The 15619-nt window shown below is 40.5% G+C and overlaps 1 protein-coding gene across 3 annotated transcripts in view; it reads right to left on the bottom strand.

Moving 5' to 3' along the window:
* The window catches only part of LOC144502464 (disabled homolog 2-interacting protein-like), a 398032-nt gene that overhangs the window by 150841 nt on the left and 231572 nt on the right, over nucleotides 1-15619 (bottom strand). Inside the window, exon 1 of one of the 3 annotated variants that reach the window (XM_078226401.1) lies at nucleotides 2518-2609. The exons of the other annotated variants lie outside the window; for them this stretch is intronic. The gene's annotated coding sequence lies outside the window, so the exon portion shown is untranslated. Of the gene's footprint in view, nucleotides 1-2517; nucleotides 2610-15619 lie in introns of those variants that run through there. 3 annotated transcript variants of the gene reach the window in all.

Below are 15619 nucleotides of genomic sequence, written 5' to 3'. Positions count from 1 at the left end.
AAATCAAGGCCAATTACTAAGGTTTTGAAGATCGACAGGATTGTAGATGTGGGATCTCCCACAGCTGATAAAGTAAACTTAGTCAGTCTTTTAGCTTTTTTCACCATATTCCTGGGAGTTCAAGTCAATTAACACAAAACATTTCAGAGAGAAAAATGTTTCTGAAATTGCCCAAAGAGGTAGCGGATGCAGTAGGAAATCTAAGGAAACAAAACAAATGCTTCTACGTCGTGAATGATGCTTCCAGGATCTGGTATTTTTTCGGTGAGAGCTGTTTTGTTTTCCCACAGTGTTTTATTATTATCATAAAGAAAAAGTTTCTGGCATTTTTGTGCAATTATTAATGGGGTAGTACTGCAGAAATCGAACAATATATTACTAATAAAGATTAGAATTTAAAATTGGGGGAGCCAGATTTGTGGGGCTAATGAACCGTTTGGTTTAGATATTAAGCAAGGAAGGTCTGGAATAACTTTAAATAATAATCTTAATTAGAGAGTTTTACTCCAATCCCAGTTAATTGTATGAGGCCATCGCAGAAAGGTGAAGTTATAAAAAGACAGTGCAATTGCAAAACTTGAACTATTTGTGCATTCAGGCTAGACTTGTTCTGATGTACTGTAGTTAAGTTCTATGATGCTAATTTTCCTAATGGGCCTGCTGGTTTCATATTTGTAAATGGGGAGAATGGAAAATGTTACCCTTCAGCTCAGAATGCTAAGAAAATAAAAAGGGTTAAAACATTAAAAACACTCAAATACCAAAACGTTAACCTCGTCACAAGAATAATTACTCCATATTTCACAGAAAAAATATACTTTGTTGCATATGCGTTCACCAAAACAAGGAATCTTAGTGCTGGCAAAATCCATTTTACCCTTCTATTTATGAGTTGATAAACAAGCACTCCCACCACAGCTGAGTGAAGAGTAAAGCTCCCGCAAGTTTGCACTGACATGTCTTAGCTTTGATGCGCGATTAATTCACTCGGGAGGCCAGGACGTACCCGGGAATAAAGGCTTTTATTCACAAGAATAGAGCATACTGCTTAACAATACTATCCCAGACTAAGGGCCACTAGGAAGTAGCAGTGACCTTTATACTCCTGTAAGAAGGCGGAGCCAAACGGAGTGTACCACAGAACAATGCTAACAGGTGGAACACCCCAACCCTAACCCCAACAGTAACAAGAGTAACACATGTGCAAGTACCCATAGTGGTAACCATCTATGGTTCACCACAAGCTCAACCCCCTCGAACACTCTCCACTTTTCCACTGGGACGTTTTTTCAGCTTTCCACATTGAGTAAGATTCGTGACACAGTTTTGAACTGTACACCAATCTCCTGTAGAAACTGGATTGCGAATTTTCAAATGAATTTCACATGGAGACTTACAGCTAGCAAGGGGAACATACACCTCTTAAATCTAGCCTGGATTTTTCCCAAGGTGAAATGACAGTCCCTAACCTGATGCACATGAAAGATAAAGACGATAATAATTGTTTGATTAAGCAAGGAAATGCTTTCAACAGTAATATTAAACTACTGCTCCTTTGCATTATGACCTTCTGGTCTATTTAAACATTTATCTTGCACTTTCTGCACTATTTAGTATTCTCCTCGCCAATCATCCAAATGGAAAGAATAATCAATCAATGCCAAAACAACAGATTACCAACAATTGCAAATACAAGAGAAGCAAAATTTTAGGGAATACAAAATTGCATTCCTCTTTTGGACACATCATAAAAATCTTTCAAATTTTTAAAAGGACAAAAACAATCTGAGTCAATGATGTATCCTGTTTTAATCCATGCAGTTAATGGCTCTGGAAAAGTTGAGGTCATTGATCTAACTGTAGAGGATGTTTTTACAATGAAAGGATTTGGCAGCCTACTGTTTTCCCAAACCACCGAGGCCCTCAACAATGAGTGCAGCTCCAAAGTAAAAAAAATAATTGGACTCCCACACTGTCCAGTTGATAAATTGTATTCCTCAAAAGAAAATATAGCCATTTCAACCAAAATGGAATCAAATGCTGAGTTTAAAATTAAAAAAATTCCAACTGTGACAGCAGGCGTTCAGAGGAGTTTAGACACCAAATTCAATAAATAGGTGTTCACACGGGTCTCAATTCTACTGGGCATCGGTTACGCAATGAAAACATTAAATGCAGCATTTTTTTTTCTATGCTGTAAATTGGATCTGTGCTAAGAGCTTTTATTTTGCTGGAATTATCATATACATATAAAAACCATTCCCCTCATTGGGCACAAGGCACGCATTCATACTTAAAAAGCAAAAAATAATTAACTAAACATCCAGTAACAGCAGGCCATCATGTCGGAATGTGCTCCCAGTTCACAGAGTAAATCAGGATTATCTCAGGGTTTTCCTTCATAATGAGCTGATTACAATAAAAATTACATTCTCCTGTCCAAAAAACAACATTTCAGCTGAAATACGAACGTAACTGTCAATTTACATAAATGTAAATTGGCCCAAAGAGACTTACCAGTCACATTGTCGGGATTAAATTGCAATTTGGACTTCTCCACAAATTACTGTAATAGGAAACTTTCTGAAAAATTTCAAATGCTGCTGTCGGGCTTTCCCACAGAAGTAATAGTTTTTGTGTTAGCAGGAAATGGGAGTCTCTAGGTACTATGAGCCACAACAATGATCACCATATATGGCAAAAATATAAAAAAAAGGTCCACATCTAGAAAGTTTGCAATGCAAATGTGCAATACTGTGGACACTTTTCACAATCAACAGCAGTAATGTAATTATTAATAATTCAACTAGAAGTCTTGTTCATACACCAGGATAGCTTCTAAGGGATGTTTAAGTTCACTATGCAAGTTCATCCTTCCACATACTCATAATTGGCTGTTAAAACAACAAAAAGCATCTAACATTACAGAAGCCCTGAGGGAGAGATTGTTACATACCAGTAATTAAGACAGAATTCATATTTGAATGTTCTATTTGAGCTTGTCAGAAAGCAAACTGCAAACAAGTTGAAACACATTCAGGATCTTTGTCCGGATTCTGCTTTTACCAAATCCTAAACAGTCAATTTATTCAAATCATACTTCTGGAAAGTGTAAATTACTATAGTGCAAAATTATTTCCTATAAGTTATTATTTATGAAATATTAAAGTTTAAATTGTGCTGTGCCTATACATTTCATAAAGAAACTCCATACTTTTTTAAAATTAAAAGAATTACATGGTATTGTGTTGGCCACAGGAGCAATATTTAGGAAGTCTCCTTCCAAATGCGGTCAATTTACCTCTTTCCAAGTCACATTCTATGAAAAATGGAATCATAAATTTATTGAGCACAATTTGAATTTTTCTGTTAAATCAAAATTAAAACAATGAAATGAAGTGCTATTTATTAGCTACGCCAAACTAACACTAACTTAAGAGCACAAGGAAAGCCCATTAACAAATGGTGCACTGGAATTGATTTGTAATGCTTATTTTGTGAAAGCAAAAAAAACTCTTGTTTCTCCTTGGTTATTCATGGTAAGTACACTTGCTTGATTGATTGGGTAAGATATCAATGTTCTGTAACCAGCCAGAGACAGATTTGTTTAGGACCATGATTGTCAAGGTGGAGCTAAGCCTAGCCTCATGTGGAATTGTGGAGACAAACATGTGTATCCCCCATGGTGTAGTGTAGATAAATGGCTGTTGTAGTTACTGATATAACACTTGAAAATAAATCATTGGGTATGAAGTAAACTTTGGAATGTCCTTCAGACTTGAAAAGTGTGATATGAGTACAAGATCCTGCTTTAGGTGCTTGTACAATGGAAGTCAATCCATTAAAGCTGTAGTGTTCACCCCTTTTGATTGTAAGACACTTGCAACTTATGGTGATTATTTTTATCCTCTTGCTCTAAATCAAAAGAAGAATGAAGATTTAGAAAGGATGCGAGAGATGTGAGATGGCTACACTGACCGTTACGATACACTTAACTATAACAGCCCAAACAAAACTGAAGACTTGCACAAGGAGACTTGCTGCCAACCTCCATCACAGAGGCAGTGCTGTAAATGGTAGTCACAGTAGTCAAGAACTCAACTATGTTTCCAATTCCCTTATGTCAAGGTCATGGGGTCATCAGCACGATCATACAATTAAGGAAATGGCCCAAGAATAGCGGTCGCACTGGTGGTCGTCTTCCAAGATTCTATAGACTCCGGAACAGCTCCAATGGATTGGAGGGTAACTAATGTAACCCCATTATTTAAAAAGGGAGGTAGAAAAAAAACAAGGAACTATAGATCAGTTAGTCCAACGTCAGTAGTGGGGAAATTGCTAGAATCCATTATAAAAGACTGAATAGCTGGGCACTTGCGAAACAGTGGCAGGATTGGACAGAGTCAGCATGGATATATGAAAGGAAATCATGCTTGACAAATCTACTGTAATTCTTTGAGGTTGTAACTAGTAAGAGTTGATGAGGGGGAGCCAGTAGATGTGGTTCATTTAGAGTCTCAGAAGGCTTTTGACCAGGTTTCACATAAGAGATTAACGTGTAAAATTAAAGTGCAAAGGATTTGGAGTTGTGTATCGAGATGGATTGAACACTAGTTGGCAGACAGAAAACTAAGAGTAGGAATAAACAGGTCTTTTTCCAAGTGGCAAGCAGAAACTAGTGTGGTACCACAGGGATCAGTGCTAGGACCCTAGCTATTCACAATGTATATTAATGATTTAGACAAGAAACTAAATTTAATATCTCCAACTTTGCAGATGACACAGAGTTGGGTGGGAGTGTGAGCTCGGAGGAGGATGTAGAGATGCTTCAGTGTGATTTGGACAAATTAAGTGAGTGGGCAAATGCATGACAGTTGCAGTATAATTAGGTTATCTACTTTGGTACCAAAAACAGGAAGGCAGATTGTCTGAATGGTTATAGATTCAGAGTGGGGAATGTGCAATGAGATCCAGGTATCCTTCTACATCAGTCACTGAAGGTTAGCATGCAGGTGCAGCAGGTGGTGAAGGTGGCAAATAGCACATTGGTTTTCATAGCGAGAGGATTCGAGTACAGGTGTAGAGATGTCTTGCTGCAGTTATGCACGCCTTGGTGAGACAACACCTGGAATATTGTGTGCAGTTTTGGTCTCCTCATCTGAGGATGGATGTTCTTGCTATGGAGGGAATGCAGCAAAAGTTTACCCAACTGATTTCTAGGACAGTGGAGCTGATATATGAGGACAGATGGAGTTGGTTAGGATTATATTCTCCGGAGACAAGAAGAATGAGGGGGGATCTCATAAAAGAGACCTATAAAATTCTAACAGGACGAGACAGGGTAGCTGCAGGAAGGATGTTCCCAATGGTGGGGGAGCTCAGAACTGGGAGTCACAGTCTAAGGAGTAAATCATTTAGGACTGAGATGAGGAGAAATTTCTTTACCCAGAGAGTGGTGAGTCTGTGGAATTCTCTACCACAGAAAGTAGTTGAGGCCAAAACATTGTATTTTTTGGGGTTTAAAGGGATCAAAGGATATGGAGGGAAAGTGGAAAGAGGTTAGAGTTGGATGATCAGCCATGATCATAATGAAGGCTCAAAGGGCCGAATGATCTCCTTCTGCTCCTATTTTCTATATTCCTATGTTCGTAGTCAACAGCCTGAAGTTATATCAAACATACATCAGGGACACACGGCTCATCTGGACCAATGTTTTGATCATCTTTCCCAATGAACAGCAGCAGCATGGCACTTGTTTAAAGTGTGTTTACAAGATATGGGTATCACTGAGTAGGCCAGCATTTATTGTCCATCCCTAGTTGCCTTGAGAAGGTGCCTTCTTGAACTGCTGCAGTTCCTGAGGAGTAGGTACACCCACAGTATTGTAAGGGAATTTGACCCAGCAACAATGACTGAATGGCAATATATTTTCAAGTCAGGATGGTGAGAAACTTTGAAGGGAACTTACAGATAGTCATGTTCCCAGGTATCTACTGCCCTCATCCTTTTAGATAGTAGCAGTTCTGGATTTGGAAGGTGCTGCCTCCGGAGCCTTGGTGAGTTCCAGCAGTGCATCTTGTAAATGATACACATGGCTACCATGTTTGTTGGTGGTGGAGGGAGTAAATGTTTGTAGAAGGGTACTAATCAAGCAGTCTGATGTATCATGGAGGGTGTCAAATTTCGAGTCTTGTTGGAGCTGCACTCATCCAGGCAAGTGGAGAGTATTCCATCACATCCCTAACTTGTGCCTTATAGATGGTAGATAGGCTTTTAGACTAGTGGGCTGAGTTACTTACTGCAGGGTTCCTAGCCTCCGACCTGCTCTTGTAGCCACAGTACTTAAATGGCTAGCCCAGTCCAGTTCTGGTCAGAGGTTACCCCCAGGATGTTGATAGTGGGTGATTCAGCAATGGTAATGTCACTGAATGTCAGGGGGAAATGGTTTGATTCTTTCTTGGTCATTGTCTGGCACTTGTGTGGCGCAAATATTACTTGCAACTTGTCAGCCCAAGCTTGGATATTGTCCAGGTCTTGCTGCATTTGGACATGAACTGCTTCAGTATGTGGGGAGTCGTGAATAGTGCTGAATATTGTGCACTCATCAGTGAACATCCCTACTTCTGACCTTATGATGCTTGAAGGAAGGTCACTGATGAAGCAGCTGAAGATGACTAGGTCAAGGATACAACCCTGAAGAACTCCTGAGAGATTCTGGAACGGAGATGATTGATCTCCAACCACCGAAACCATCTTCCTTCGTGCCAGGTGTGACTCCAACCAGCGAAAGGTTTTCCCTCAATTCCTATTGACTTCAGTTTTGCGAAGGCTCCTTGACGCCGTACTCAGTCAAATGCTGCCTTCACGTAAAGGGCAGTCATTCTCATCTCATCTCTGGCATTCAGCTCTTTTGTCTATGTTTAAACCAAGGCTAGGTGACTCTGGTGGAACCCAAACTGTCAGTGAGCAGGTTATTACTAAGCAAATGCTGCTTAATAACCTGCTGTTGATGACCCCTTCCATCACTTTACTGATGTTCAATAGTAGACTGATAGGGCAGTAATTGGCTGGGTTGGATTTGTCCTGTTTCTTGTGGACAGGACGTACCTGGGCCAACTTGCCATGTTGCCAGGTGGATGCCAGTGTTGTAGTCGTACTGGAATAGCTTGGCTCGGAGTGGGGCAAGTTCTGGAGAACAAATTTTCAGGGCCATTGCCAGAATATTGTCCGGGCCCATTTGCAGTATCCAGTGCCTTCAGCTGTTCCTTGATATCGCATGGAGTGAATTGAATTGACTGAAGACTGACATCTGTGATGTTGGGAACCTCCAGAAGAGGCAGAGGTGAATCATTCACTCGGCACTTCTGGCTGAAGATTGTTGCAAATGCTTCAGTGTTATCTGCTACACTGATGTGCTGTGCTCCTCCACCATTGAGGATTGGGATATTTGTGGAGCCGCTTCCTCCAGTGACTTGTTTAATTGTCCGCCACCATTCACGACTCAATGCCACAGGACTGCAAAACTGAGATGATCTGTTGGTTGTGGAATTGCTTAGCTCTTGTCTATTACTTGCTGCTTATGCAAATAGTCCTGTGCATAGCTCCACCAGGTTGACACCTCATTTGTAGGTATGCCTGGTGCTGCTCCTGGCATGCCCTCCTGCACTCTTCATAAACTAGGGTTGATCCTCTGGCTTGATGGTAATGATAGAGTGGAGGATGTCCCAGGCCATGAGGTTACAGATTGTGGTCGAGTACACTTCTGCTGCTGCTGAAGACCCCAAAGCACCTCATGGATACCTAGTCTTGAGTTGCTAAATTGGTTTGAAGTCCATCCCATTTAGCACAGTGGTTTTGCCACACAACACAATGGCGGGTGACCTCAATGTAAAGTCGGTACTTTGGCTGCACAAAGACTGTGCGGTGGTCACTTTTACCGATACTGTCGTACACAGATGCATCTGTGGCAGGAAGGTTGGTGAGGATGAGGTCAAGTATGTTTCTCCCTCATGTTGGCTCCCTCACCACTATGTCCTTTAGGACTCAGCCAGTTTGCTCTGTGGTGGTACTACAAAGCCACTCTTGGTGATGAACATTGAAATTCCGCACCCAAAGTGCATTCTGTGCCCTTGCCATCCTCAGTGCAGGGCAACTCCCTCTCGACTATATACCGTGTTGCCACCTCTGTTGGGTCTGTCTTGTCGGTGGGACAGGAAATATCCACAAATCATGATGTGGTGTCTGGGACATTATAAGACCATAAGACATAGGAGCAGAATCGAGTCTGCTCCGCCATTCAATCATGACTGATATTTTTCTCATCCCCATTCTCCTGCCTTTTCCACATAACTCCTGATCTCCTTATTAATCAAGAACCTATCTATCTCTGTCTTAAAGACACCTAATGACCTGGCCTCCACAGCCTTCTGTGGCAAAGAGTTCCACAGATTCACCACTCTCTGGCTGAAGAAATTCCTCCTCATCTCTGTCTTAAAGGATTGTCCCTTTAGCCTGAGGTTGTGCCCTCTGGTTCTAGTTTTTCCTACTAGTGGAAACATCCTCTCCACTCTATCCAGGCCTCGCAGTATCCTGAAAGTTTCAATAAGATCCCCCCCTTATCCTTCTGAACTCCCAACAAGTACAGACTCAGAGTCCTCAACCATTCCTCATATGACAAGCTCTTCATTCCAGGGATCATTCTTGTGAACAACCTCTGGACCTTTTCCAAGGCCAGCACATCCTTCATTAGATACGGAACAGGTAGCCATTATCAGTAAGGTATGATTCTGAGAGTATGACTATGTCAGGCTGTTGCTTGACTAGTCTGTGAGAGAACTCTCTCAATTTTGGCACAAGCCCTCAGTTGTTAGTACGGAGGACTTTGCAAGGTTTGCCAGTGCCATTTCCAGTGCCTAGGTCATGCCAGGGGGCCCACCTAGTTTCATTATGTTTTGTTTTCTTTGTTCGCAGTTGGATAAAACCGAGTGGCTTCCTAGGCCATTTCAGAGAGCGCTTAAGAGTCAACCACATTGGTGTGTGTCTGGACTCACATCTAGGCCAAACAAGGTAAGGATGATAGATTTGTTTCCTTAAAAGGACATTAGTGAATCAGATGGGTTTTTACGACAATCGACATTGGTTTCATGGTCATTACTAAACACTTAATCCCAGATTTGTTTCTTGAATTTAAATTCGAACCTGGGTCCTCAGAACATTACCCTGATCTCTGGCTTACTAGTCCAGCAATACCACTGTGTCACTGCCTCCCCACAGTGCTGCCAAATGTTACTGTACTTCATGATTTTTTTCAAAGTACAGTGATCACATGGGACATATTTGATTATTAAGGCTCCTACGCACAATGCAATGGCCTACATAAAAAGAAAAGGGTTCTCAGTGTTACTACCAACACTTCAGGCAAGAGTCACAGCAGCCCTGATGTTTACTGAGTGTGCAGGAATCGAACAGGGAGTGGTGGCATTTAGCCCAGAAATCACTGGAGTGTAGGGGCACTTGAATTTAATGGCAGGGTCTCATTATGATGTTGATAGATCACGAGGCAAAAAGTGGGGGGTGGGGGCAAAAGAGGGGGTTCTTGGAGCAGCAATTGGGAGGGAGTAGAAGGCTCAAGATTGCGGGTCAGCGGCATCGTTTCAAAAATATTGCGACAGGATGCAAATGGTATGCCCATTTCGCACATCTGTATGGGCCTTTGTATCTGTGTTGTGTTTTCAGAACCTTCAAGCAGCTGCAGTCTCAGAAATCTGATAGTTTCAAACCCTTTCCCTTGTGTTGTAGGTGAAAATTCAAGTATTCAATTGGCTGCCAAGGCCCTTTAAATTAGTGTCAGCTGTGAACTTTGTGAAAATGTTTCCTTAGGCAACCTGCTGTGTGAACAGGAGATATTGAACAGGTAACGTACACAGGGAGCAACTGAACATTGGAAGCTAAGAACCAAGTGCGTGTAGTCAGTGGAAGTGCTTGAATTACACCGTTTACCACTGAATTGCTCATAATTAGGAATTTTGAAGATTTTAATTTCCGACTTGTTTTCATAACACACACTTTGCTAATGCTCACATATTATACACTAACTGGAATTTTTATATAGTCATCATTTGTGTAAACTGTAGGTTCTGCCATTTTGGCTGCTAATATTTCTACCCACTTATCCTGTACTTGGTCTCTTAATTCCAATGACATACATAGGAGAGCAAAACTAAAATGAGACAACTAGCTTACATGCTTCATGCAAGTTGTTCACACTTGCTGTATATTTGGCACTGCATAAAATTTACAGGCAGAATCAACAATCATGTTCAGGTCATTGTCTGTAATGGTCACGAAAACTATATCACAATATTTAGATACAAGCAGAATAAAGTGTGAATCACAAATCAGTATTGATAAGAGAATCATTTTCAAAGACATCAGCCTTGCAACTTACAATACCTTTATTCAACATAGCCAGTGAGCTCCTAGCCAGTGAGCAAAACCTGGCCATCCTGTAGTTCACATTAAACATTTTGTCATGAAACAAATACATGTTCTATCAATAGGTCATTTGACTTTGGAGAGCATCATCGCTCAGCAAACCAACCACATGTTCAGCAGGGACAACCCCACTTTGCAATTCATCTCCATGTTCGTGGCTTCAATGTCTTGGCTAACACCAGCTAACAGATCAGAAAATAACTTTCAGGATTGTTTGCTTTGCACTGTATAATATCTAACATTTCTAATGTATGTGGTCTATATAAACCAATGTGCTCAACTGAATTGATATACAAGTCACTTCCTTCAAATACTATAATTTGAAATAGCCTATTGACAAAGAGAATCTCTAGTTGTATCATGGCATGGACACAATGGGCCAAATGGCCTCCTTTTGTGCTGTAATCATTCAATGATTCTATAAAATGGCCAGGGAAAAACTGAAATCATTTCAACTTGATATCAACTTAACTAAAAGCCCGATTGTTGCACTGTACACTATGCAATGCTGTATTTCAATATAATTTCAATAAAATTTCAATATATACTTGGAGTACTGTGCTCAATTCTGGTCGCCTCATTACAGGAGGGATGTGGAAATGATTGAAAGGGTGCAGAGAAGATTTACAAGGATGTTGCCTGGATTGGTTGGCATGCCTTATGAGGATAGATTGAGGGAGCTCGGTCTTTTCTCCTTGGAGAGACGAAGGATGAGAGGTGACCTGATAGAGAAATACAAGATGTTGAGAGGTATAGATCCGGTGGATTCTCGGAGGCTTTTTCCCAGGGCTGAAATGGCTGCTACGAGAGGACACAGGTTTAAGGTGCTGGGGAATAGGTACAGAGGAGATGTCAGGGGTAAGTTTTTCACTCAGAGGGTGGTGGGTGAGTGGAATCGGCTGCCGTCAGTGGTGGTGGAGGCAAACTCGATAAGGTCTTTTAAGAGACTTCTGGATGAGTACATGGGACTTAATAGGATTGAGGGTTATAGGTAAACCTATATATAAGCCTTGGTAGGGAGGGACATTACCGGCGCAACTTGTGGGCCGAAGGGCCTGTTTGTGCTGTATTTTTTCTATGTTCTAAAGGGCCTTAAATACAAAACTAATTTGATAAAATTAATTAGATGGTTAGCCTGTCCAGTATAGTAAAAAGCTACGGAGATTATTTCAATATGTTTCGGCTGAATCACAATTCAGAACAAGTGTAAACAAAAGGATTTCAATCTCCAGGAAGAGCTGCTTCCAGCTACATGTTACAATCCACTGAGTTACTGAACGAGGAAACAGACTTCGTCACAAAGGGAAAACCGAGACGAATTCAAAATGAACTCTCAGGCGGTTACACCATCTGACCCTGATTGAAACAAGAAGCTAACGTTTTTCACAAAGTATTCTGACCACTCAGAAAAATGGCTGAAAGCACAATCTAAAAATGCTTCTTCACAATAGAATGATAAAGCAAGCGAGTTCAGACTGCATAAATACAATGAAAGAGAGTACCTCAGCATTAGAAATGCTTTCCATTTCCAAAGGGGTTGAGATTTACGCAAAAAAACGACTACAAGTGAATTAGTCTGACAAAAGCCTCAGCTGTCAAACTTTAAGAATGCTGTTGAACAGCTTCCAGCTCTTGATTGAAATCAGGCTCACTGTACAGTTGGATGTTTGATTCATTTGCCATTAAGTCAAAGTTAAAAACTGATCCAACAAAATCTCAGCTAATGATTTCTAAAGAATTCCAACTTCTTCTTTCCCCATAACAAATATAAATATGTACTTGCCATTCCAACCATATGTATTCCATGCTCTTTTGAATTGTTCATCTGGCACATCACAAGCTTCTTAATACATTCCAGGCATCAACTCAGACTGCCCTGTTTCCGTTGCAGTTAATAGCTGCTCCACTCTTAAAGCTCCAGCTGATGTCGGCTTTTTTTCCAGTGTAATCCAACCCTTCCATGTCTCAGTAACATTCAGTGCGAGGAGGTAAAGAAAATCAGCAACTTTCAGCATGGCCACAGCTGGTGACTGAGTAGTCTTTGTCCTGCACTTATCAGGTGCCTGCCCTTCACAAGACAGCCAGAGAGCCCTTCCCTTGACCTCACAAAAACACTCTACTGTCTGTGAATACAGTATTAGTAACATGTTAACCATGTGGCCATTCTTTGTTTCGACATTTAACCCTTAGCGCTGTTCTTCATTTACTTACTGACAATTTTTGTGGTTAAGAAATTCAATTTACTATGAAAATATTTTGTAATCAGTCGATTCTGACTGTTTTACACAGGAGCACAGTTTACAAATTCAATTCACACCATAGCAATCAGATGCATAATTGTATGGATCGTGGAAATATTATACATCAGCAACAAAATACAGGCTTTTTACCAGCCAGCAGAAGATTTGCTTGGCTCTGTATTATTCCACAGATGTTAAAAGCTTTCATCTTCCCAATTATCCCCAATAGGTAGAAGTGAAGGAAGCTAACCTGTCCATTTGCTTCCCGGTGTACTTTACTAAATGTTTAATCAGATTTATTTGCAGACTGGACATGTTAGTATTCACACTTTTATCAGCAGTTTTTCTGCCAACCGCTGAGACATTAGTGTGGTAAACAGGGCAAGGTTTGGACATTCAGACCTGTGGCTTTATGGACTGTTTCCTGGTGTTAGCAAACCAATTTTACAGCTGGGGCCTCAAATAGGCATTAGGCCCCTTAAATGCAATTGCAACATGCTCAGGGCCTGTTTCAGACATGGAACTTCATGTTGATCTCTTTGCCCTTTATCAATATGGTGGATGGCCTGAAAAGTGTATGCTGTGACTGAACTTCTAAGCCTGAATCATCAGCATTACACATGCTGTCTTGAAATTAGCTTCCATAGATAAACCTATATATTTATAATGAATAGTGGTAGCAAAACAAGAGCAAAGCAGATCATTAGCAGAATGAAGTGAATAAAATCTATCAGCGCAGCTTTTTAAAAAAATGTACTCTTCCCAGACATATTTTCTTTTCAAAGGGGCCTCAAGTGTCACATTATTGGCACTGGCCAGATGTACGTTCTTACATAACATTACTCAGCTAATGTTAATTGGAAAGAACTTAGGGATTGCACAAGAGTGACACACCCTAACCTGCCTCTGATTCTTCTTTCTTTTGAATAGGTATCTAGTCTCCTTTAAATGCCACCCAGCAATGATCAAACCAAAACTGTAAACTCAATATATTGCTTTGTCCTACTTTCCACACTGTCACATTAATTTGCTCTGCCACCAGCGTTACCCACTATAGTTTCAGGCATGAGGGATGCTCGTATCCGTTACCAAGCGACTTGGCTTGTTTTACATGTTTAAACATTGCAACACTGATGATACCAGAGTGTTGGCAATACACAGAGCACACAGATGATAGTACTACAGAGCTGTGTGTGTACAGTAAATGTGCTTTTTGATATTCGTTAATGTGTAATTTTCACACAGAAGCCTTTTATATAATCCTGCCAGCAGCTTTAATTTTAGTCCAATTTCGGCACTGCAGATGTCACGTGGGTTTTGTTTCTATGACAACACAATGATATTCAAACTGGTTGTCACATCATACTATCTCTTGGCTCATGGGATAACAGTCTGTTTAAAACAGGACTCAAATAAAACTACTGAATATATAATCATATTTATTAATTTAAATATTATGTTCCTAATTTCATACGGTGTGGATATTCTGACGTTTCCAATAATGTTGAAAACAACCCTAACGACAGACAGAAAAGAACACATTCCCCAATTCTGTCAAATACTTTAACCAGCCAAAATTTACAGCTTCAATGTTGAAGGAGCATCATAGAGTTGAAGCAGAGGTCACAAATGACACCCCTGAATAGTGACGAAAGGGGAGGAAGTTAGCAGAGGTTGCAATAGCTCCTTGTGCTGAGAAGACCTACGTCATCCTGAACCACACCTAGCACTTGGCTTCAAAAGGACACTGATGGAGTTGAAGTAGGTTGGACATCCATTCTCCTGATAATAGCAAAGACTATGGCAGACCAAATATAAAGATAATTAAATAATAGTTATGGGAACAAAGGAACAGGTGTAACCTCTTGTTCCTTGAGCCTTCAATCAGATCATGGCTATTCTGTATCCTAACTCCATCTATCCAACTTAGCCCCATATCCCTCAATACCTAGTGGTAAGAACCAAGGAAAATTAAGATTAAAAATGAATTTGGAATATAATAAAGGGGATAAAAGGGAACTGATATGTGCAGCTGTCTGAAGGGGCATTTTGATATGTGAATTAGCATACCAGTGAGAAAAACAAGTGTTTAGCTACGTGACTGGGGGAAAAACAATGGTGTATAGAAGAGATGACTTCAAAGTGGAGAGATAAGGGAATTGGCACTTATTTGCTAAAAGCCTGGTCCACAGGGTGGATAATGTTAAAGGGAAAAATGATATTTCCATAGAGATAAACTGATGTAGAAGCAGCTACCATTATAGCCACACCCAGCTGTGGGAAACGGGCTCTCCTGTAAACAAGTTTTTGCTAAAAAGCTGCTCTTTAAAATCTAAAACTTGAACAGAGAAGATTATTCCTTCGTTGAAACTGAAGACAGCTTTCCCACAAGTGGACAAATAACCTGTGGGTGGTAACTATTTGCTGGATTTAGCTCAGAGTTATGTAATATTGGGTGCTGTTTGGGAAAAAGCGGTGTTTCTCAGAGTTCAAGAAACGTAGGTAGTTGGGTAACTTCATGAGATCATGAGTGTGTATAGTCATTATTATAGTTAAGTGAACTGTTGTATTGTAGTCCTTCTTGTTGTGTATTTTAAGTTAATAAACATTCTTTATTAATTGATCACAAAATGACTGGACAGTTCCTCCTTGGTTTGCACATCTTTTCTCATATTATGCCAAATTGCAAATATACACCACTAAGTACCGGTGTTCCAAATCAGCCTTCTGGCTTTTGGGATACCCTCTCATTTAACATCAGTGGGGTTCTTAAGGAATTCCTGTCTTCAACTTCAAAGATTTCACCTTGGAATTTGTTCCAAAAGTCGCTCCAACTTAGATGGCCTCAATGACAGCTCACCTTGCAGGGTTTCAATCTCGTTTCC

The sequence above is a fragment of the Mustelus asterias genome, chromosome 13 (assembly GCF_964213995.1).
Source record: "Mustelus asterias chromosome 13, sMusAst1.hap1.1, whole genome shotgun sequence".
In the NCBI taxonomy this organism is placed as follows: domain Eukaryota; kingdom Metazoa; phylum Chordata; class Chondrichthyes; order Carcharhiniformes; family Triakidae; genus Mustelus; species Mustelus asterias.
This window is presented reverse-complemented; position numbering and strand designations above follow the sequence as displayed.